This window comes from Eucyclogobius newberryi, unplaced genomic scaffold, assembly GCF_026437365.1.
Source record: "Eucyclogobius newberryi isolate DKJ021-1_F unplaced genomic scaffold, fEucNew1.0.hap1 SCAF_21, whole genome shotgun sequence".
NCBI classification, from domain to species: Eukaryota; Metazoa; Chordata; class Actinopteri; order Gobiiformes; family Gobiidae; genus Eucyclogobius; species Eucyclogobius newberryi.
This window is the reverse complement of record NW_027315846.1, coordinates 2266701-2292148: the sequence shown is the minus strand read 5'-3', so window position 1 is coordinate 2292148 and position 25448 is coordinate 2266701. Positions and strand designations below refer to the sequence as shown.

Here is a 25448-nt window from a genome sequence, read left to right as displayed (position 1 = left end):
TGTCGGTGTAATCCCTCATTCGTCCAGGCGTGTTCCATAGTAGAAAAAGCTTCAGTTGTAGTCATCTGGACTCAGTTTGAAAAAATAGACGTTTCGACTCTCATCCAAGAGTCATTGTCAATAAAAGAATTTAGATCGAGAACTCCGATATTAATACTGTTCTGTGGTAAGACCCGCCCATTGGGAGGAGCCTTCCTGAAGTAGAAAGAGTTGTTTGTTTCAACAGAAACTCTCCCCTTGTATCTACCGAGCCTATTCAGAATCTTAATGGCCTATTAGAATCCTCTTTGTCTTTGTGAGACCCTGGCTCAACCACCCTGAGTACCTGAGTAGCATCTAAATGTCCTTGTCCTGGTCCTCTACCTTTCCAGGGGTTCAGTAACCCATTATAAATAACAGGAAGATTAAATCTTAGCCCTCCATTTCTGTTTAAAGAAGGTCTTTCTTTTTAAACAAAAATAGCTTCCTTGACTCCTCTTTCAAACCATCTTTTCTCCTGCTTAAAACCTTCACCTCACCGTCTTCAAACGAGTGATTAGAGGCTTCAAGATGGAGATGCACGGCACTCTGAGGTCCTGAACTAGTATTTCTTCTGTGCTGATAAAGCCTCTTGTGTAGAGGCTGTTTTGTCTCACCTATGTACCGTTCTTAACAGCTTTCTTCACTAGTTTAGTAGTTTATTCGATCCAATGCAGTGAAGAAAGCTGTAAAGAACGGTACATAGGTGAGACGAAACAGCCTCTACACAAGAGGCTTTATCAGCACAGAAGAAATACTAGTTCAGGACCTCAGAGCGCCGTGCATCTCGTCTTACCACAGAACAGTATTAATATCGGAGTTCTCGATCTAAATTCTTTTATTGACAATGACTCTTGGATGAGAGTCGAAACGTCTATTTTTTTCTAACTGAGTCCAGATGACTACAACTGAAGCTTTTTCTACTAAAATAACACAAATAGACAATAACACAAAAACACAGACAAATCTATTGTTTTGAGTGCGTAAAAAAGAGAATTTACTCTCAACACATGGTTTAGGTTTAAAGCCGTTCAATTCATTCATTCTGAAACACTATAAATCAACATGATTTGATTGTAAAATAGTTTAAACTGTATTATATGCCTTGTAGTTTGTATTTGTGGGTCCTACATCTCATCTCACACACCCATAACTGGCCCAAATGTGCATAACAAATGTGATCCGGGCCACACACAAAAAACAAGCAAACAAAAAACCCGGTTCCTTTTATTGCTCGTTTTATTCACAAATTGCACATTTACATCACCGACTTCATCCTCTGATGAAGACGCACAGAAAACAAAGTGACAAAAACACATTTAAATAAGAAAGTTGTCAATTCAAGTCAACTGCAAAACTGCCTCCTAACGTCAAAATGAGAGGAATAAAACACACCTTGTCAACAATGTGAATTATTAAAACTGTAAGTGTCAAAAGAAAAATTAAATCACGAAAACAATCACACTTAAACATGTCAATCAATGAGAAAAACTGATAGTATATTATTCATTATTCTTTAGACCTAGTTTAGTCCTGGTTAGAACAAAACAGAGTTAAAACGATGGTTTAAATTCAGAGTTGGATTATTTCATTGGTTTCTAGACATTTAGACCAAGATAAATATATATTAAAAAGAATAACTTTTTATTATGCATTTTCTCTCCTTCATTGTAATTGAATTGAAATGTGAAAAAAATTAAGACCCTTTTTTATAAATGCTTAAATGTCCAAATGTTAGTTTTACAGTGTAGCCGGTGGTCATAATGTTTTGCTTGATATTTGTAAAATGAATGCGGTAACATATAATAACATATTATTAAAAAATACTCTGGGTAAAGATGTGTCGTCCAACCTTACCAAAAGTAGTCAATTAAAAATGTTTTTGCAGTGCAGGGTTGTCGTATTGTTTTGCTCGATCGGTGAATTCTAAGACAAATTAATTTGATTTACTGAGAGATTTTGTCTGGAATTGAATCATATTTTGAATTTATTACGATGTTTTGCGGAGGAGCCACAGTTTTAACACCAAACAAGAGAAAAAACGAATCACGATCAGGAAACGCAAAATACTCCCGGTCTAGAAATATTGTCCAACTTTTCGCAAACTACGGTATTCAATTGAAAACAAAATCTTTTGCGTGTGTTTTGTTGAGTGTACGGGGCCGTCTTATCGTCACGTTAGGCCCCGAGCATCTTCTTGACCATGTACCCGGGCATGTTGTACAGGAACAGTCCGAGAATGGCCAGCAGGAGGAGCGCCGTCACGATCTTTATGGTCAGCCATCGGTACTGGTCACACACCAGGTGCTTCGCGGCTTTGAGCGGGATCAAGAACCAGAGCAGGGCCACGTCCGGACGACTGCGGAGGACACAGAGAGTGAGGAGTGAACGATCATGCTAAGGACACGTATGAACCAGAGCAGGGCCACGTCCGGACGACTGCGGAGGACACAGAGAGTGAGGAGTGAACGATCATGCTAAGGACACGTATGAACCAGAGCAGGGCCACGTCCGGACGACTGCGGAGGACACAGAGAGTGAGGAGTGAACGATCATGCTAAGGACACGTATGAACCAGAGCAGGGCCACGTCCGGACGACTGCGGAGGACACAGAGAGTGAGGAGTGAACGATCATGCTAAGGACACGTATGAACCAGAGCAGGGCCACGTCCGGACGACTGCGGAGGACACAGAGAGTGAGGAGTGAACGATCATGCTAAGGACACGTATGAACCAGAGCAGGGCCACGTCCGGACGACTGCGGAGGACACAGAGAGTGAGGAGTGAACGATCATGCTAAGGACACGTATGAACCAGAGCAGGGCCACGTCCGGACGACTGCGGAGGACACAGAGAGTGAGGAGTGAACGATCATGCTAAGGACACGTATGAACCAGAGCAGGGCCACGTCCGGACGACTGAGGAGGACACAGAGAGTGAAGAGTGAACGATCATGCTAAGGACACGTATGAACCAGAGCAGGGCCACGTCCGGACGACTGCGGTGGACACAGAGAGTGAGGAGTGATCGATCATGCTAAGGACACGTATGAACCAGAGCAGGGCCACGTCCGGACGACTGAGGAGGACACAGAGAGTGAGGAGTGAACGATCATGCTAAGGACACGTATGAACCAGAGCAGGGCCACGTCCGGACGACTGCGGAGGACACAGAGAGTGAGGAGTGAACGATCATGCTAAGGACACGTATGAACCAGAGCAGGGCCACGTCCGGACGACTGCGGAGGACACAGAGAGTGAGGAGTGAACGATCATGCTAAGGACACGTATGAACCAGAGCAGGGCCACGTTTGGACGACTGCGGTGGACACAGAGAGTGAGGAGTGATCGATCATGCTAAGGACACGTATGAACCAGAGCAGGGCCACGTCCGGACGACTGCGGTGGACACAGAGAGTGAGGAGTGATCGATCATGCTAAGGACACGTATGAACCAGAGCAGGGCCACGTCCGGACGACTGCGGAGGACACAGAGAGTGAGGAGTGAACGATCATGCTAAGGACACGTGTGAAGAGGACACGGAGAGTGAGGAGTGAACGGTCATGCTAAGGACACGTGTGAAGAGGACACGGAGAGTGAGGAGTGAACGATCGTGCTAAGGACACGTATGAACCAGAGCAGGGCCACGTCCGGACGACTGCGGAGGACACAGAGAGTGAGGAGTGATCGATCATGCTAAGGACATGTATGAACCAGAGCAGGGCCACGTTTGGACGACTGCGGAGGACACAGAGAGTGAGGAGTGAACGATCATGCTAAGGACACGTGTGAAGAGGACACGGAGAGTGAGGAGTGAACGGTCATGCTAAAGACACGTGTGAAGAGGACACAGAGAGTGAGGAGTGAACGATCATGCTAAGGACACGTATGAACCAGAGCAGGGCCACGTCCGGATGACTGCGGAGGACACAGAGAGTGAGGAGTGAACGATCATGCTAAGAACACATATGAACCAGAGCAGGGCCACGTCCGGACGACTGAGGAGGACACAGAGAGTGAGGAGTGAACGATCATGCTAAGGACACGTATGAACCAGAGCAGGGCCACGTCCGGACGACTGCGGAGGACACAGAGAGTGAGGAGTGAACGATCATGCTAAGGACACGTATGAACCAGAGCAGGGCCACGTTTGGACGACTGCGGAGGACACAGAGAGTGAGGAGTGAACGATCATGCTAAGGACACGTGTGAAGAGGACACGGAGAGTGGGGAGTGAACGGTCATGCTAAGGACACGTGTGAAGAGGACACGGAGAGTGAGGAGTGAACGATCATGCTAAGGACACGTATGAACCAGAGCAGGGCCACGTCCGGACGACTGCGGAGGACACAGAGAGTGAGGAGTGAACGATCGTGCTAAGGACACGTATGAACCAGAGCAGGGCCACGTCCGGACGACTGCGGAGGACACAGAGAGTGAGGAGTGATCGATCATGCTAAGGACATGTATGAACCAGAGCAGGGCCACGTTTGGACGACTGCGGAGGACACAGAGAGTGAGGAGTGAACGATCATGCTAAGGACACGTGTGAAGAGGACACGGAGAGTGAGGAGTGAACGGTCATGCTAAGGACACGTGTGAAGAGGACACAGAGAGTGAGGAGTGAACGATCATGCTAAGGACACGTATGAACCAGAGCAGGGCCACGTCCGGATGACTGCGGAGGACACAGAGAGTGAGGAGTGAACGATCATGCTAAGGACACGTATGAACCAGAGCAGGGCCACGTCCGGACGACTGCGGTGGACACAGAGAGTGAGGAGTGATCGATCATGCTAAGGACACGTATGAACCAGAGCAGGGCCACGTCCGGACGACTGAGGAGGACACAGAGAGTGAGGAGTGAACGATCATGCTAAGGACACGTATGAACCAGAGCAGGGCCACGTCCGGACGACTGCGGAGGACACAGAGAGTGAGGAGTGAACGATCATGCTAAGGACACGTAGAAACCAGAGCAGGGCCACGTTTGGACGACTGCGGAGGACACAGAGAGTGAGGAGTGAACGATCATGCTAAGGACACGTGTGAAGAGGACACGGAGAGTGGGGAGTGAACGGTCATGCTAAGGACACGTGTGAAGAGGACACGGAGAGTGAGGAGTGAACGATCATGCTAAGGACACGTATGAACCAGAGCAGGGCCACGTCCGGACGACTGCGGAGGACACAGAGAGTGAGGAGTGATCGATCATTATAAGGACACGTATGAACCAGAGCAGGGCCACGTCCGGACGACTGCGGACGACACAGAGAGTGAGGAGTGAACGATCATGCTAAGGACACGTATGAACCAGAGCAGGGCCACGTCCGGACGACTGCGGAGGACACAGAGAGTGAGGAGTGAACGATCATGCTAAGGACACGTATGAACCAGAGCAGGGCCACGTCCGGACGACTGCGGAGGACACAGAGAGTGAGGAGTGATCGATCATGCTAAGGACACGTATGAACCAGAGCAGGGCCACGTCCGGACGACTGCGGAGGACACAGAGAGTGAGGAGTGAACGATCATGCTAAGGACACGTATGAACCAGAGCAGGGCCACGTTTGGACGACTGCGGTGGACACAGAGAGTGAGGAGTGATCGATCATGCTAAGGACACGTATGAACCAGAGCAGGGCCACGTCCGGACGACTGCGGTGGACACAGAGAGTGAGGAGTGATCGATCATGCTAAGGACACGTATGAACCAGAGCAGGGCCACGTCCGGACGACTGCGGAGGACACAGAGAGTGAGGAGTGAACGATCATGCTAAGGACACGTGTGAAGAGGACACGGAGAGTGAGGAGTGAACGGTCATGCTAAGGACACGTGTGAAGAGGACACGGAGAGTGAGGAGTGAACGATCGTGCTAAGGACACGTATGAACCAGAGCAGGGCCACGTCCGGACGACTGCGGAGGACACAGAGAGTGAGGAGTGATCGATCATGCTAAGGACATGTATGAACCAGAGCAGGGCCACGTTTGGACGACTGCGGAGGACACAGAGAGTGAGGAGTGAACGATCATGCTAAGGACACGTGTGAAGAGGACACGGAGAGTGAGGAGTGAACGGTCATGCTAAGGACACGTGTGAAGAGGACACAGAGAGTGAGGAGTGAACGATCATGCTAAGGACACGTATGAACCAGAGCAGGGCCACGTCCGGATGACTGCGGAGGACACAGAGAGTGAGGAGTGAACGATCATGCTAAGGACACGTATGAACCAGAGCAGGGCCACGTCCGGACGACTGCGAAGGACACAGAGAGTGAGGAGTGAACGATCATGCTAAGGACACGTATGAACCAGAGCAGGGCCACGTCCGGACGACTGAGGAGGACACAGAGAGTGAGGAGTGAACGATCATGCTAAGGACACGTATGAACCAGAGCAGGGCCACGTCCGGACGACTGCGGAGGACACAGAGAGTGAGGAGTGAACGATCATGCTAAGGACACGTATGAACCAGAGCAGGGCCACGTTTGGACGACTGCGGAGGACACAGAGAGTGAGGAGTGAACGATCATGCTAAGGACACGTGTGAAGAGGACACGGAGAGTGGGGAGTGAACGGTCATGCTAAGGACACGTGTGAAGAGGACACGGAGAGTGAGGAGTGAACGATCATGCTAAGGACACGTATGAACCAGAGCAGGGCCACGTCCGGACGACTGCGGAGGACACAGAGAGTGAGGAGTGAACGATCGTGCTAAGGACACGTATGAACCAGAGCAGGGCCACGTCCGGACGACTGCGGAGGACACAGAGAGTGAGGAGTGATCGATCATGCTAAGGACATGTATGAACCAGAGCAGGGCCACGTTTGGACGACTGCGGAGGACACAGAGAGTGAGGAGTGAACGATCATGCTAAGGACACGTGTGAAGAGGACACGGAGAGTGAGGAGTGAACGGTCATGCTAAGGACACGTGTGAAGAGGACACAGAGAGTGAGGAGTGAACGATCATGCTAAGGACACGTATGAACCAGAGCAGGGCCACGTCCGGATGACTGCGGAGGACACAGAGAGTGAGGAGTGAACGATCATGCTAAGGACACGTATGAACCAGAGCAGGGCCACGTCCGGACGACTGCGAAGGACACAGAGAGTGAGGAGTGAACGATCATGCTAAGGACACGTATGAACCAGAGCAGGGCCACGTCCGGACGACTGCGGTGGACACAGAGAGTGAGGAGTGATCGATCATGCTAAGGACACGTATGAACCAGAGCAGGGCCACGTCCGGACGACTGAGGAGGACACAGAGAGTGAGGAGTGAACGATCATGCTAAGGACACGTATGAACCAGAGCAGGGCCACGTCCGGACGACTGCGGAGGACACAGAGAGTGAGGAGTGAACGATCATGCTAAGGACACGTAGAAACCAGAGCAGGGCCACGTTTGGACGACTGCGGAGGACACAGAGAGTGAGGAGTGAACGATCATGCTAAGGACACGTGTGAAGAGGACACGGAGAGTGAGGAGTGAACGGTCATGCTAAGGACACGTGTGAAGAGGACACGGAGAGTGAGGAGTGAACGATCATGCTAAGGACACGTATGAACCAGAGCAGGGCCACGTCCGGACGACTGCGGAGGACACAGAGAGTGAGGAGTGATCGATCATTATAAGGACACGTATGAACCAGAGCAGGGCCACGTCCGGACGACTGCGGACGACACAGAGAGTGAGGAGTGAACGATCATGCTAAGGACACGTATGAACCAGAGCAGGGCCACGTCCGGACGACTGCGGAGGACACAGAGAGTGAGGAGTGAACGATCATGCTAAGGACACGTATGAACCAGAGCAGGGCCACGTCCGGACGACTGCGGAGGACACAGAGAGTGAGGAGTGATCGATCATGCTAAGGACATGTATGAACCAGAGCAGGGCCACGTTTGGACGACTGCGGAGGACACAGAGAGTGAGGAGTGAACGATCATGCTAAGGACACGTGTGAAGAGGACACGGAGAGTGAGGAGTGAACGGTCATGCTAAGGACACGTGTGAAGAGGACACAGAGAGTGAGGAGTGAACGATCATGCTAAGGACACGTATGAACCAGAGCAGGGCCACGTTTGGACGACTGCGGAGGACACAGAGAGTGAGGAGTGAACGGTCATGCTAAGGACACGTGTGAAGAGGACACGGAGAGTGAGGAGTGAACGGTCATGCTAAGGACACGTGTGAAGAGGACATAGAGAGTGAGGAGTGAACGGTCATGCTAAGGACACGTGTGAAGAGGACACGGAGAGTGAGGAGTGAACGATCATGCTAAGGACACGTGTGAAGAGGACACGGAGAGTGAGGAGTGAACGGTCATGCTAAGGACACGTGTGAAGAGGACACGGAGAGTGAGGAGTGAACGGTCATGCTAAGGACACGTGTGAAGAGGACACAGAGAGTGAGGAGTGAACGATCATGCTAAGGACACGTGTGAAGAGGACACGGAGAGTGAGGAGTGAACTAGTGCTCTTTTATTGGGCCTTTAAATAAATAAAAATACCACAACCTTGATATTTGTAGTATTCTAGTATTCTTGTAGTAACCTCCTGGTATTAGCCTCTAGTTAATCTAACTGCTTGCCATGCCATTCGCCTGAGACTAATCTTCTTTGTTACCCACAGAAATCCTGTTGTCGTCCTAATTAACATAAGACCGTCTCGAGCGGTTCCCTATTTACGGTCTGAGTTATTACGACCAGGAAATGAACCAAAACAACTCGAGCCCTTTGACTGAAATAGTTATTAAAGCATCATAAATCCTCTCCAAACTATATCTGTGTATTACTGATGCATCAACAATACATGTGAAAAAGAAGATGAAGAATGGAAACACACGAGCACGTCCCAATATCTCACGTATCACAGTATTTTATCACCGTGTCAAAGTTATTCCCGGGAAAAATGACATAATCCGGGACATTAAACTGCTGCAGGGGAAATGATAGATACTTTTATGAACACTTTTAGCAGCCGGGAACAAAGCAATCAAAGGGAACAAATGGAATCAAGAAATGAGACGACAAACACAACAGGTTATTTATTTTGAAGGAAAATTGATTGACATATATATAGTTTGATAAAATAGCAGTTTGAGATAGAGACAGAATACATTTCATATCGGTGTTATCAGCGTTTACTCACTTTTGTCTTTGTGTAATCTTTATTGCTGCAACTGGGTTTTTCAAATTAGTCCAAAGTTTAAAACAACAATAAGGAAGTTGTTAATCTATAAATGCATAATTCACACAGTTAAATCAACGGAAAATAAACATATCAGTCACACAAACATTCGAGAACATTCAAAAGCAAAAAGACGAGTGCAACATTTGTATGCAACAGTGGCGTGCGGTCAAGGCAATCAAGGCGAGCAGTGATTGACCGGAAAAATCTAACATTACCTTGTGTCACAACTGTATTTAAATTGCTCCAAAATATACTCAAATAAGTCAGTTTTCCCCTCTTTTCCCCTGCTGAAGCCTCTACAGGCCGCTGAGCAGTACTGCAGGAAGCTTGGTTCTTCTTCTCCTGCAGCTGCTCCGTCTGTGGGCGTGTTCGGAGGCCCGTTCATGCTCCGCCCGCTAACATGAGCCCTAACTGAGCATGTGCAGAGGAGAAGAGTCACAGTTTCATCAAACAGATCTAAAAACCATCTTTTAGCGACAAGTCTGTGTTTGTAGCTCAGGCTCTGTTCACGTTTATATTTATTAGACGTTAGTTAGAAATACACGCAGTATTTTAATAACACAGAGCGCCAATTATTACATAGAACGTGGAATGAACTGATTAGTGACGTGAGCCTATTTAGTCCAGTCAGCTTCATTATACGTGAGATTAGCTGTTCGTCCTTCGTGTGGAGACTCGGGTGCGAAAGTCACTTTTTGCATCTTTTTATTTTATTTTCTTACATTTTGGCGTTCAAACCCGGAGTGTGCTGCCCGTCCATAAAAGTCACCGCACGCCACTGCATTTAATATCTCAGAAATGAAACCTAAACCACAGCGCCCCCTTTAATGCAGACTGTGTCCACGCGACATCACAGAACAATCCTCAATAGTTTATTATTATCATTATTATTATATTTATCATAGTCATTCTGTGGTAAAATGTCAGATTGCACATTTTGCTGACCTGGTTTATGGTTCATGTCTCTTTTATTTCACAGTTATTGTCCGTTTTTATTTCAAGTTCTGACTCCAAAGTGTCCTGATGGTGCTTCCTCAACTGGTGCATCTGTACTCAGCCTCATGCAGTCGTTAGTGTGCTGTGTGTGGGTTGTGTGGGTCCGGTGCTTGTGCGGGTGGTTGGGGCGGGACGTGGGACGGTTTTCAATGGACTTTATGCAGTTTTTGTGTATGAAAAGCGCTTTATAAATACAGTTTGATTGAAATGTATTTTTTCACAATAATAATAACATCGTTCAACCCAAAAGATCAAAAGATGTCATTGTTGTCGGATGAAGCGACTTTAGATTAGCGTGATAATCCTACCCCCCCCCCCCCCTGAAACCGTGACAAACCGTATTTTCCGGACTATAAGTTGAACCTTTTTTTCATAGTGTGCGACTTATACTTATATTTATACTTATATACTCCGGAGTGACTTATATGTGATATTATTTGTTATTTTCACACTTGCACCGCATTTCATCCTCCAGTGCGACTTATATATGTTTTTTTCTTCTCTATTATGCATTTTTTGGCTGGTGCGACTTATACTCCGGAAAACACTGTAATCAAATCCCGCAACACGAGCCAATTAAAGGAGGGCACAGACACGTTTGTTCAAAAAAAAAAACCTATGCCGCGTTACGCTCCGAGCATCTTCTTGACCATGTATCCCGGCGCGCTGTAGAGGAAGAGCGCGAGCATGGCGAGGAGCAGCAGCGCCACCACGATCTTGATGGTGAGCCACTTGTACTGCGTGCACAGCAGGTTTCTGACGGCCTTTAAGGGAGTGAGGAACCACAGCAGGCTGGTGTCGGGGCGACTGGGGAGAGGACACAGCGCCGCGTGAGGCCGGGCACTTACGCGTGCAAAAAATAATCATAACGCGGCTGCAAACGGCATCGGATGTAAGTCACGTGTCAATCACAATTATGATTATCGCGCCGTTTGTGGGTTTCCTTAAGTATCCGGACTATAAGTCGCACCTTGTTTCATAGTTTTGGCCGGGGTGCGACTTATGTGATATTATTTGTTATTTACACAGTGACAACCACAAGAGGGCGCTCTAGGCTCTAAGCGACGCAGAAGAAGAATCTGCACTTCTTCTTCCTCTGGAGTTTGTGGATTTGTTTAGAAGTGACACAGAGGAAGAAGAATTCAATGGATTTAGTGATTTGGGGTAAAACTGATGCTTTGCTAAACTTGTTAGCATGTTCTTTATGCTATAGTTATCTGAATAACTGTTCATATGTTACGTTAACATACCAGACACTTACCACAGTTCTGTCTGTGCCTCATGTAGCTGAAGGTGTTAGCGTTAGTATACGTCATGTAGCTGAAGGTGTTAGCGTTAGCATACGTCATGTAGCTGAATGTGTTAGCGTTAGCATACGTACACCTATTCACCATGTTCTCTCATCTGTTATTACTTTAAACTGCATTTCAAGATGAAATGTCTGTTCTTGGTCTTGGATTTTATCAAGTCAATTTCCACAAAATATGCGACTTATACTCAAGTGCGACTTATATATGTTTTTCTTCTCTATTATGCGTTTTTTTGGCCGGAAAATACCGCATGTTTAATTGTATCTGATAATTTTTTTCATTTTCCGTGCCGATGCCACACCTTTCAAAGCAAATAATCCTAATTTAAATAATGGCGATGAATATTTTTTCCATTATTGAGCAGAACTAATTGAATAAATGACGTTTTCAACATGTTACTGCAAATAACCCGAGTACACCCGAGCGCTATATAAATAAAAGTTATTATTATTATTATTATTACACGATAAACGATGCCGCGTGTAATAAAGTCCAACGCCGTTTGCAGCCGATTTATTGCATTAAACATAAGAAGCCTAAAGCTGCAGCTCGAACATGCCGTTTACTGTAGGACTTTAAACAACGTGAATAAATGTGACCATATTTCTTTAATCCGTACTACAATCGAGACACAAAACAAACATGTTCTAACGGCAAACAGACAGACATTCAGACAAACAAACGTGAACAAAACAGGATCAGAAGTAGTAAATAGTAAAAGGCAAAAGTAACTTACCATGAGCTGGTCCCAGACGCTTGCGCTGACTTAGAAATGCCTTCCATTGACTAAATTAACTCTTTATTTATGTATTTTTATCAAGAGGTTTAGGTTTAGGTTTAAAAGTCGTGTTTAGTTCAAAATTCTCCTGCTGTTTACTCGTTATTTATGAAAGGTTTAGTTGTTTTAGTGGTTAATTTATGATCCCTGACGGGCTAAATTGGCACGTTTGAACTCTCTGTGCCTCTTTTTCTGTTTCGTGGCCTGTGTGTTTGTGAGAAAGTGGAAGGAGGAGTCAAAGAACAGCTGAAAACACATATAAATACGGATAAAGACGGATAAAGAGCAGACACGTAAACACACACATGATGAACGACCTGCGGAAACATCCAACCTCGAGTTAAAACTGCCTTTTTTACAGAATATTCACCTTAAATCGAGGAGTTTTGACTGACTTTTATGCATTTTGACTTTTATGCATTTTGACTGACTTTTATGCATTTTGACTGACTTTTATGCATTCACGTGACGGACAAACATTGGTATGCAGGTGGCGCTCACGTTCTGGAGTTCAATTGTCGTGTTTTGTTTTCATTTTAAACACGAGATCCAGAAATGTCACTGTTTGGGATTCGCTCCACAAACTCAAAAGCCATAATAATGTCACGGTTTATAAAGTCCTTTCAATGGAAAACGACAACGGCGCCACCTTCTGACGCTATTGTGACAGTGACGTCTTTGTTTGTTTGTTTGTTTGTGGACGGGCCTGGTACTTACCAGGACAACAGGCCTTTAGTCATTCACTCAATTACTCGGTCAATAGTCTTAGTCGATGAAGATTTTTATTATTCGACTAATTATTTCATTGATAATAAATATGTATATGGACCGAAGCAATTAACTGTGCTGTTTAGAGTTACGTTTTGTTATAAATAGTTGCTTTCTTCATCAATTCCCTTGAGATTCTGCAGAAGATTGATAAATGTATTTCATGTTTTTTTTATCAGGTTGTTGCGCGGCTTTTTTGTTGCGCAGCTTTTTTGTTGCGCGGCTTTTTGTTGCCCGGCGACACTGTTTTGGCTAACGCACGTTTATTACATCAGCAAAAAACATGGCGGGTTTTTGATCATGTTTTCTGACCTTCCATCCCGAGCCCCTTGTGTGTAAGCTAGCATTAGCATTAGCTGCTAACGACCCGAAACAAACAGCTCAGTCTGGAGTGACCTCTGTAAGTCCACTGGTCCCTCCTGACCACAGTCACACATTTCTGGACAAACGGGGTCTTTGGGGGCGTGACAGAAGAGAAAGAATCATTTGTTTTGAGACTTTTTGTCGTCACAGCCCACAGTGAGCGCGCGGCTTTCGTCCTCAAGATGGCGGCAGCGACGAGCGTGCCACGGTACTTCAGACACAAGAATAGGGACTCAAAAATGTTGTGTCACGTGAAGGCAACCTAGCAGTTTGTGACTTGTTTCAATACTTTTTATTTTGACCAAATTAGGGTAAGTAAAAGAAAATACTTAAACACAAACCAATCAGAAATTTAGATGTATATGTAAATGAGACGAGCAACACAATCAAAACTACTCAAATTCAGACTGATATTCTGATTTAAAGTTTTTTTAGATGTGTGTTTTTTACAGTGCAGTGTGTACTACAGAGATGTGCAGTATTGGAGGCGTGTACTACAGAGATGTGCAGTATTGGAGGCGTGTACTACAGAGAAGTGCAGTATTGGAGGCGTGTACTACAGAGAAGTGCAGTATTGGAGGCGTGTACTACAGAGATGTGCAGTATTGGAGGCGTGTACTACAGAGAAGTGCAGTATTGGAGGCGTGTACTACAGAGAAGTGCAGTGTTGGAGCCGTGTACTACAGAGAAGTGCAGTATTGGAGGCGTGTACTACAGAGAAGTGCAGTATTGGAGGCGTGTACTACAGAGAAGTGCAGTGTTGGAGCCGTGTACTACAGAGAAGTGCAGTGTTGGAGGCGTGTACTACAGAGAAGTTCAGTATTGGAGGCGTGTACTACAGAGAAGTTCAGTATTGGAGGCGTGTACTACAGAGAAGTGCAGTATTTGAGGCGTGTACTACAGAGATGTGCAGTATTGGAGGCGTGTACTACAGAGAAGTGCAGTATTGGAGGCGTGTACTACAGAGATGTGCAGTATTGGAGGCGTGTACTACAGAGAAGTGCAGTATTGGAGGCGTGTACTACAGAGATGTGCAGTATTGGAGGCGTGTACTACAGAGAAGTGCAGTATTGGAGGCGTGTACTACAGAGATGTGCAGTATTGGAGGCGTGTACTACAGAGATGTGCAGTATTGGAGGCGTGTACTACAGAGAAGTGCAGTATTGGAGGCGTGTACTACAGAGAAGTGCAGTATTGGAGGCGTGTACTACAGAGATGTGCAGTATTGGAGGCGTGTACTACAGAGAAGTGCAGTATTGGAGGCGTGTACTACAGAGATGTGCAGTATTGGAGGCGTGTACTACAGAGAAGTGCAGTATTGGAGGCGTGTACTACAGAGAAGTGCAGTATTGGAGGCGTGTACTACAGAGATGTGCAGTATTGGAGGCGTGTACTACAGAGAAGTGCAGTGTTGGAGGCGTGTACTACAGAGAAGTGCAGTATTGGAGGCGTGTACTACAGAGAAGTGCAGTGTTGGAGGCGTGTACTACAGAGAAGTGCAGTATTGGAGGCGTGTACTACAGAGAAGTGCAGTGTTGGAGGCGTGTACTACAGAGAAGTGCAGTATTGGAGGCGTGTACTACAGAGAAGTGCAGTATTGGAGGCGTGTACTACAGAGAAGTGCAGTATTGGAGGCGTGTACTACAGAGAAGTGCAGTATTGGAGGTGCGTTCATACTTGGGCTTCTCCATAGGGTCCGGTTCGTTGCGTCCTTCTCCCACTGGACTCTTCTCGGCCTCTTCTCCGGTCAGAAGGTGAAGCTCCGCCTCCACTTTGCCCTGAGCACAAAACAGCAGCACACGCCCCTTTAAACACACCCTTTAAGAGACTGTAAATGATGATTTTATTACAGATTACAGCCATTTTTAATAAAGAAACGGCCTGATTTTTATTTTTACTGGACCTCACTACAGTTTTTCATTTTATCTACACATTTATTACACTCTTTACCACAAATTGTACTTTTTGTGAAGCTCAGATACAATTTTGAGGTTAGAAAGTAGCATTTTTGTTATAAACTGAAGCATTTCAACGCTGGAATTTACTTTTTTCTCATAATAATAATAGTAATAATAAATATAGCCGCAAGCGGCGATGATCGGCCCTCGCCACGCCGCCGCTGCAAGAGGAGGGGGTGCTAACACGCCCCAATTGACCTTTTATTACACCTACTGTTGAATCAGTGACGCTGTCTTTTTTCCTTTGCTTTACATATAAAGGGAAAAGTTTGCGGCTCCGTTGCACAAAGTCCTTGGCTCTTAGAATAAAACTTTTGATAAGTTTTGATGGCTCACTCCTGAAGATGAGTCCGACCAAATGTTAGGTTAATAGGACTAACGCCCTTGAAGGAGTTTGTAAAAGTATAAAGTGTAAACAGGTTCAAATTTGGCAATTTTCCCATTGGAATAACATGGGAGGTTCCTGTCATCGCTACGGCTACGCCATAACAAATATGACATGGGTGTTTTTGGCTTTTTTACTGCCATGCCAAAATAGAATTTTGTGCAAAATTTGATACATTTTGGGAGAACCAAATTTTGTGGTCCCCATTCAAAAAGCAATTTTATTTTAAATTCTTGGCACCGTAACTCTTAGAATAATGGACAGCTTTTGATTGTCCACTCCCGAAGATGAGTGTCACCAAATTTCAGGTTAATAGAGCGAACGCCCCAGGAAGAGTTTGTAAAAGTATAAAGTGTCATGTTCACATTTCAAAGATTTGGTAATTTCCCCATTGGAATAACATGGAAGGTTTCTGTCATCGCTACGGTTACGCCGTAACAAATGTGACATGGGTCTCATTGACTTTTTTGATCGGGATGTCAAAATGGAATTTTGGGCTGAATTTTGTAAAATGTTGAGCCAAATTTCATAAAACATTTTACCCTCAATATAAAATGATATGTCACTCTGTAAGAAGCGCTCGGGCCTAATGATAATAATAATAATAAATATAATAATAGATTTGATTTTATATGAGGAATCTCAAGAATACAAGAGAAAAAACAAAATCAACTTGCTAAAAAAATTATTGCCATACGACTAATTTAACAATTTTAAAATCATAGTAATAAGTCCATACAGCGTATTAAATGACTTTGTCTCCTTTGTTATAAATATAAAAAGATAAAGATAATAAAAATAATAATATATATATATTTTTTTAAAAAGCCTTTGTTTCCAGGTGAAAACATTAAGAAACGTTACATCATGTACTTAATGTATTTCCCCAAACCATTAACTCACAAATAGCGACCCGAGCCAAGGTATTATTTACACCTTTACACCGAAGGAGTTGTTTGAATTGTGCACCTTTGAATGGCAAATCTTTTTCGTAAAAGAAGTATGTATTTGTGCAATAATTTGCAAATTATACTGTATATTTGGAGCTAAAATGTATTCAAGTTTATGTATTCATGGCACTTGTAAACTCATAATTAGAGATGTCAAGAGGATAATTGATAATCGGGATTATTCAGGTCACAATACAACCGTAATAACCAGAAAATAATAACCGTGACAATTTTAGAGGCAAAATGAAGTATGTTAAATCGTAACAGTAACATTAGCTATCGTCACGTCACTGCTCATAATAAATGAAGTCTCGTTATATGTGTCACAACCAAATAAACATCAAAATGACCCAGAATCGTCTACTCTGATTGGCCGGAGCTCAGAGAACGCTCAGAATGCGGTTTTAAAACAACTGAATTTGACTTGGAGCAGTTTAACCCACCAAGTCCATCATAAACCTGCCCCCGTAGCCCCGCCCCCCATAGCCCCGCCCCCCCGCGACCCACCGTGAGCTCAAACTCGTCGTCCTCGTTGCGGGCGACAAACGGCCACCAGCCTTTGATCCTCTTCTGTTTGAAGATGGACACCGTGGGCATCTCGCCCTCGCTCGTCACCATGTCGATCGAACACTGCTTCGCCGATTTAGCGCCGCGAGGGAAGCGGTTCAGGTCCAGCTCGATCGCACCTGGAAAAGCACCAGAGGCGTTCGGCGGTGGTTAGTTTGAACTCCTCGCATTATTTCACCATTGACAAATGCGTTTTTGGCAATTTTTCGTAGCTTTTTCCTCATTTACGTGACATAAACTCAACCCGCCGCCATGTTGGGTCGAGTTGCTAATGTAAACAAAGCATTATTAAATCAAAATGTCAAAAAATGATTAAAAATATCAGCCTTTTCTCAATAAAAACACCTTATATCGTAAATATTCTGTATCAAAAAGCCTTCAGTCGCCAGATTTCAACCTCCTTTTGGTTAATAATGCTAATGCTAATGCTAAGGCTAATGCTAAAGTAATGAAAGCAAATTCGTGATTCAAATGTGATCAGAAAAACAGTCAAATAGCCCCGTTTAAACATTTGCGCTAAAGATCTGTGGCGTTTTCACCCAGGAAGTCGTCGGCGGAGAAGTGGTCGGCGTCCCACACTTGCAGGTTGAGTCTGGGCGGGATCTTGTACTCGGTCTCGTCCCACGCGAACATGGACTCCTTTTTGGAGATGACAATCTTCTCCTCGGCTATGAGGTAGTCGAAGGGGTAGACGAAGCGCCAGTTGAAGTTGCCCTCGCCGGTGATGGAGTGGTAGTGGACGTCCGTGTCCTGCTTGTCCTCCTGCTGCCCCTTCAGCCAGCTGCGGAGAGACCCAGCGTTTAATGGGTTTGAATTCATGTTTTTGTTTTGTTGTTTTACATGTTAGATCAGGTGGAAAATATGTTTGTTTTTTTTGCCCTCTCGCTTTTAACCGTGGCTCGTTACAGATGCCATTTTGAGGACTTTGACCGTTTAGTTTTTGTAATTTCTATGGTCAAAAATGGCAGATTTAAAACCAGTGATTGATCCCTGATTGGCTGACTGACTGGAATGTTTTATGTTACATTTTGAATGTAAGATATTGGGATTTTAACTAAAAACAAAAAAAAACGCAGCTTGTTCAAGATACGGAAGTTAAAGTCCACGTGACGGTTCTGCTGTTTTTCTTATTCTGACTTAGTTTGGTGGTGTAGAACCTGTGGTAAATGTTTATCACAGTTTTACTTTTCTTAAAGGTGGTATGGACGATTTTTTTCAGCAAATTTTTTATCATATTTCCTCGTGGCGTGGATAAATCATTTGTCCTGCCACGTATCAATCATAAAACGAACCTACCGCTCACCTGCAGCCGCGTCAGGCTCGTCCCCACGTTTCCGCGTGCCTAAGCGCATGGCTCTATCATAATATAGTTCCCTCAGTGTACGGGGCAAAATGAAGACGGAGAAAGACAGTTCGAGCTGACGCAGAAGTGGACAGAAATCTACGGGAGACGAGAGATGCGATGCGATCCGTTGCGCTAATAAACAAACGCACGTGTGTGTTGTATCAGTCCACACGGGGGAGTGGCATGCGCACTTCCACCTGCGTTCTCAAATCGCCGAAAAATCGTCCATACCGCCTTTAAGTTGTAGTTTGTGAAGAAATTTCGAAAAAAAATAATGACAGGAAGTGGAGCTGAATCCCTCTGTGATGTCATCAGTGTGCGACACAGAGACAGTTTACACTCACACACTGTTCTGACAGTTTAAACCATGGTCGGACTAAATAAAGGTGTTTTATGGTGTTATTGTGTGTCAGATCAGAACTGTTGTGTCATTTATGTGGAGTTTGGCTCTTGTTTACCATTTGGTTGCTATGGTAACAGCTGTGGAACGACCTCTACCTGTGTCATATGTGTTGCTGACTCTGCCTGACGACTCCTCCTGTTGTGTCAGCCTTTCTATTATTATTGTATTGAACTGAATCATTATTAAAATCATTATTAATAGGCCCGAGCGCCACAAGCTGGCGAGAGGCCTATTAGTCTCGTAAGGCCGTGCGAAGCACGGCTGCAAAAGTGCGCACGTAGTGCGCATGAAATCGCCCACTTCCAAACACTCACTAACGCACTCCTTCACTCACGCACGCCCCGTGCATACTAATTAGTAGTAGGAAAATGAAACATTACCGTTGTAAACGGGCGAAGCCCGTGCGAAAGTGCGCACTAAACGAGCACTTTACATTGGATCCCCATATAAAGCACTCATTTGCCCTAAGTAGCTCACGAATATGTTCCCCATATCTTGCATGTTCCGTGCATATAAGCATGTAATGCAAAAATTGAACATTATTACTGTATAAAGGGCCAAAAACACAAAGTGGGCGGAGCCCACTCAAAATTAACGAAAGTACCCGTCAGTGACCAGGGACCCACACCATGAGGTAGGAAAGCGCGAGCGCTTTCCGAAAATGTATAGTTTATGATATTTGAAAAATGGGAAACATTGTTTTCGCATCGGAATATTATTAGGCCTGAGCCCCAGCAGGGCGGAGGGCCTACAGTTGGGCCGACAGGGCCGACAGTTGCAACTGTCTGACCCCGTCGCCCCTGGCAAGTACAGTGAACTAGCCCATGCCGAAGGCATGGATCATGCATACTTACTCCTGCTATGACAGAAATAGTCAACAATGAGTGAATGGGCGTAGCCCATTCACTCATTGTTGACAACAGCAGCGCGAAGCGCTGCATTCCTCCAAAAACCCTCCTGGCATCGTCCCGTACGCGAGAGTCCATGCCGCAGGCATGGGCCATGCTTGTATCTGCTCAAATCAATGGAAGTCTATGGGGAGTGGGCGGGGCATCCCGACGGAATAGGGAGTGACGAACGCGTAAGCGCTCGTAATGATGATTCCACCCCATGGCGGCATCGGGAAGGCTTAGAGCTTTCTAACGATGTATCATTTGTTGTTATAGTGGAAACGACTATATTGTTTTTGCTAAAAATATTATTAGGCCGGAGCAGGGCGGAGGGCCTATTGCTCCCGCAACGGAGCAATAGGCCCTCTGTCTCCCCGTCGCCCCTGGCAAGTACAGTGAACTAGCCCATGCCGAAGGCATGGATCATACATACTTACTCCTGCTATGACAGAAATAGTGGCGTAGCCCATTCACTCACTTCTTTAGATCTTTGAGCTCTAATTTGACCATTCTCAAAAACTCACCAAACTTTGCCCAAAATTCAGAATCGGCGAAAAATTTTGTTTTTTCTGGGCTGTTTTTTTTTCGTCAAAAAATGGCGCGACAGCGCCACCGACAAAAGTCAAAATACATTGCGCCTATGGGAGACGCCCCGAGGTCAACTTTGGCGTAGAGCTACGAAATTCGGGACACGCATTCCTCTCATGAGGACAAAAAATATTATTGTGGCCACGCCCCCAGACTTACCCTATGGCCGCCATCTTCCTTTGAACATGAAAACACGCTGAGTCAACTCCTCTTAGGGCGTTTTGCCCACCGACTTCAAAATCGGCGTACGTCCTCTGGACAAGTGGGGCATCTAAAGTTATCCAATTTTTTGAGATACCTTTTACGGTCTGTGTGCGGCGCAGCCGCAAAGTTGGACAACTTATTTTGGGATATTGCAGATCTGAAAATTCATCCCATTTGATCAAAACCAGTCCGATTAGGACCAAATTTGAATCAGTTGTTCAACTTTCAAGTTTGGACCAGTTTAGGATGACAAAATTGAAATGGGCGCGATAGCACCCCCTACAGAGTTGCCTTTGAGTGAACATTGATGGACAAAAACTGGTTTTACACAAATGTTCTAAACTTTGCCCAAAATTCTATTTTGGGGTCCCGAGCAAAAGGCCAATCAAACTTATGCCTTAATTTTTACGGCGTAGTCGTAGCCATGACGGAAACCTCCCATGTTATCCCTATGGGAAAATCGCTAAATCTCTCGAATATCCACATTTTTCTGTTTCACACTTTAACAAACTCCTCCTAGTGCGTTTTGTCCACCAACCTCAAAATCGGTGTACGTCCCCTAGACAAGTGGACCATCTAAAGTTATCCAAATTTTAAGGATTACTTTTACGGTCTCTGAGTTTTTCCAAATTACATGATATTTAGCAAAAAATTCTAATTTGCCATCCTGATCATAAAAGTATGAGAGCCAAAGTCATATTTTGTACCTTGTAACCGGAACGATAACAGAAACATCCCATAATATCCTTATGGGAACATCGCGAAATTGCTCAAATCACCACATTTTTACGCTTCACACTTTAACGACCTCCTCCTAGGGCGATTTCCCGATCAAGTTCATATTTGGGGAAAATCATCTACACAAGCGCGGCATCAAAAGTTATCCATATTTTGATTTTAAGTGGTACGGTCTCTGTGCCGTGGAGCTGCAAATATACTGTCACAGATGGGAAAAGCGCTAAATCTATGAAATGTTCAGATTTTACCCTTCACACTTTAACAAACTCCTCCGTGGGCAATAGCCCGATCAAGCTTTACTTTGGGAAATATCATCTACACAAGCGGGGCATCAAAAGTTATCCATATTTATATTCTAAGGGCTACGGTCTCTGTGCGGCGGAGCAGCAAATTTGACTGACACTTGTGTTGATTTACACTGGATTGGCCATGTCCAATGTGTCGCCGTCTGTCAAGTTCTTTTTTAATTCAACACAATAAGGGTGCCATCTTTATCAAGTCGAAAGCGCAGAGTCGGAAGGCCGGCGGCCCGCGAGGGCCGTTGGATGCCGCTTGCGGCTTTAATTCTTTCTTCTTCTTTCTTTCTTTCTTCTCGGGACCAACCCCCCTATTTTTCACCCAGTGAACATTGACGAAAAGTCCAAAAAATGTGCACACCTCTAAAAATCGTGCCTCTCTACATTCTGGCTATTTCCCTTTTCTAAAATAAAAAAAAATTGGCGCGTCAGCGCCCCCAAATGTACAAAAAAAATCTGATCGTAGAATCATGAAATTTGGCGCAGAGGTAGATGGTGACAAGAGAAGTAAAAAATAGAGAGGCCTATTAGTCTCGTAAGGCCGTGCGAAGCACGGCTGCGAAAGTGCGCACATAGTGCGCACGAAATCGAGCGCTAAGCGCTCGCCCACTTCCAAACACTCACTAACGCACTCCTCCACTCATGCACGCCCCGTGCATACTAATTAGTTGTAGGAAAATGGAACATTACCGTTGTAAACGGGCAAAGCCCGTGCAAATGTTCGCACTAAACGAGCACTTTACATTGGCACTCATTTGCCCTAAGTAGCTCACGAATACGTTCCCCATCTCTTGCATGTTCCGTGCATATAAGCATGTAATGCAAAAATGGAACATTATTACTGTATAGAGGGCCAAAAACACAAAGTGGGCGGAGCCCACTCAATATTATCGAAAGTACCCGTCAGTGACCAGGGACCCACACCATGAGGTAGGAAAGCGCGAGCGCTTTCCGAAAATGTATAGTTTATGATATTTGAAAAATGGGTAACATTGTTTTTCGCATCGGAATATTATTCTTTCTTTTCTTTCTTTCTTCTTTCTTCTTTCTTTCTTTCTTTCTTTCTTTCTTTCTTTCCTTCTTCTTTTCCTTCTTCTTCTTCTTCTTCTTCTTCTTCTTCTTCTTCTTTCTTCTTCTTCTTCGTCTTCTTCTTCTTCTTCTTCTTCTTTTTCTCTTCTTCTTCTCTCTTCTTCTTCTTCTTCTTCTTCTTCTTCTTCTTCTTCTTCTTCTTCTTCTTCTTCTTCTTCTTTCTTCTTCTTCTTCTTCTTCTTCTTCTTCTTCTTCTTCTTCTTCTTCTTCTTCTTCTTCTTCTTCTTCTTCTTCTTCGTTCTTCTTCTTCTTCTTCTTCTTCTTCTTCTTCTTCTTCTTCTTCTTCTTCTTCTTCTTCTTCTTCTTCTTCTTCTTCTTCTTCTTCTTCTTCTTCTTCTCTTCTTCTTCTCTTCTTCTTCTTCTTCTTCTTCTTCTTCTTCTTCTTCTTCTTCTTCTTCTTCTTCTTCTTCTTCTTCTTCTTCTTCTTCTTCTTCTTCTTCTTCTTCTTCTTCTTCTTCTTCTTCTTCTTCTTTCTTCTTCTTCTTCTTCTTCTTCTTCTTCTTCTTCTTCTTCTTTCTTCTTCTTCTTCTTCTTCTTCTTCTTCTTCTTCTTCTTCTTCTTCTTCTTCTTCTTCTTCTTCTTCTTCTTCTTCTTCTTCTTCTTCTTCTTCTTCTTCTTCTTCTTCTTCTTCTTCTTCTTCTTCTTCTTCTTCTTCTTCTTCTCTTCTTCTTCTTCTTCTTCTTCTTCTTCTTCTTCTTCTTCTTCTTCTTCTTCTTCTTCTTCTTCTTCTTCTTCTCTTCTTCTTCTTCTTCTTCTTCTTCTTCTTCTTCTTCTTCTCTTCTTCTTCTTCTTCTTCTTCTTCTTCTTCTTCTTCTCGGGACCAACCCCCTATTTTTCACACCAGTGAACATTGACGAAAAGTCACAAAATTAGCACACCTCTAAAAATCGTGCCTCTCTACATTCTGGCTATTTCCTTTTTCTAAAATTAAAAAAATTGGCGCGTCAGCGCCCCCAAATGTACCAAAAATGCATTGAGAGATGGGAAATGACCCAAAAAAAATCTGATCGTAGAATCATGAAATTTGGCGTAGAGGTAGGTGGTGACAAGAGAAGTAAAAAATATTATTACGGCAACGCCGTCCGCCCAACCAAATGTCGGCCATATTCTTCAAAAATGCTAAACATGACTCGGAGTTTTTCCAAACGTCGTACTTTTACGAACTCCTCCCAGGGCGTTGGCCCTAAAAAGCTGAAATTTTGGTGAAAATGCTACTGAGGAGTGGGACATCAAAAGTTATCCAAATTACATTGATACCTCTCACGGTCTCTGTGCGCGAAGCCGCAAACTGTAGCAAGAATTTCAGAATCTCCCAATTTAACATTTCTGCCGTTTGCGCAGATAAAGTCCGAATTGCGTCAAATTAGAATCAGTTGTTAAACTCTTTGCCCTAAACTACTTGAAGTGAAATAAATTAATTTGGAGCCACAGCGCCCCCTACAGATTTTATATGGAGTTTAAATATTTAGTTTTGCGAAATTATATGAATTTGACACACAACTCAATTTGGCATCCCCATCAAAAAAGTCAATGAGACCATGTCATAATTGTTATGGCTTTGCCATAACGATGACCGAAACCTTCCATGTTATTCCAATGGGGAAATCGCCAGAACATGTTTACACTTTAGACTTTCACAAACTCTCTTAGGGCGTTAGACATATTAACCTGAAATTTGGTGAGACTCATCTTCAGGGGTGGACCATCAAAAGTTATCCACATTTTATCTAAGAGTCACGGTGTCTGTGCGGCAAAGCCGCACATTTTGCCAAGAATTCAAAATAAAATTGCTTTTTGATGGCAAAACAAAGATAGATAAGATAAGATAAGATAAGATAATCCTTTATTGTCCACATGGGGAAATTTCATTGGTGCAACGCAGGTAGATACAGAGGTAAGGGGAGAAGATGTGACAGCGTCACAGATTCAGCAGTAGGCGTAATAAAAGGACAATTGGGGCGCGTTAGCGCCCCCTCCTCTTGCGGCGTGGCGGCGGCGTGGCGAGGGCCGATCATTGCCGCTCGCGGCTATATTTTGTATTATATTATTATTATTTTACCCTCTGACAAATATGTCGCTGGATTTTTCTCGGTGAAAATGTCGTCGTCCTCTAACACAACCTCGTCCGTGTTCCAGATGATCACCCTCAACTCAAACCTGGACAAAAAACAAACAAAATGGACGCACATGATTTTTAGGCCTTACTGAGACAAGTTAAAGTGGGTGTTAAGAGCGGGGAGAGGCATCCAGCACAAGCACGGATAACGTACTTCTTTGGTTTTCGTGTGCAATGTCGAGGGCTGGTCCTGGTGCCGTCATGTCTTGGGGAACATGTCCACCCACATCTCTATCCGGCCCTGGAAACAAACACAAACAAACAAACAAACAAACTAATAAATAAATAAACAAATTAGCACAGTACAAAGAAGTCATCCAGAAATCTAAGTGTACCTTTCTGGACAAAAACCTAGTTATGATGGACTTATATGACGAAATTATAATTGTATAAATGTAGGAATATGTATAAGATAAGATGTAAACAAATGCATTATTAAATCAAAATGTCCAAAAAATAATTAAAAATATCAGATTTTTCTCAAT

At 44.6% G+C, this 25448-nt stretch overlaps 1 pseudogene; it reads right to left on the bottom strand.

Moving 5' to 3' along the window:
* Positions 1–2195: 2195 nt before the first annotated feature.
* On the bottom strand, positions 2196–25093 carry LOC140370970 (otoferlin-like; annotated as a pseudogene).
* Positions 25094–25448: the final 355 nt, after the last annotated feature.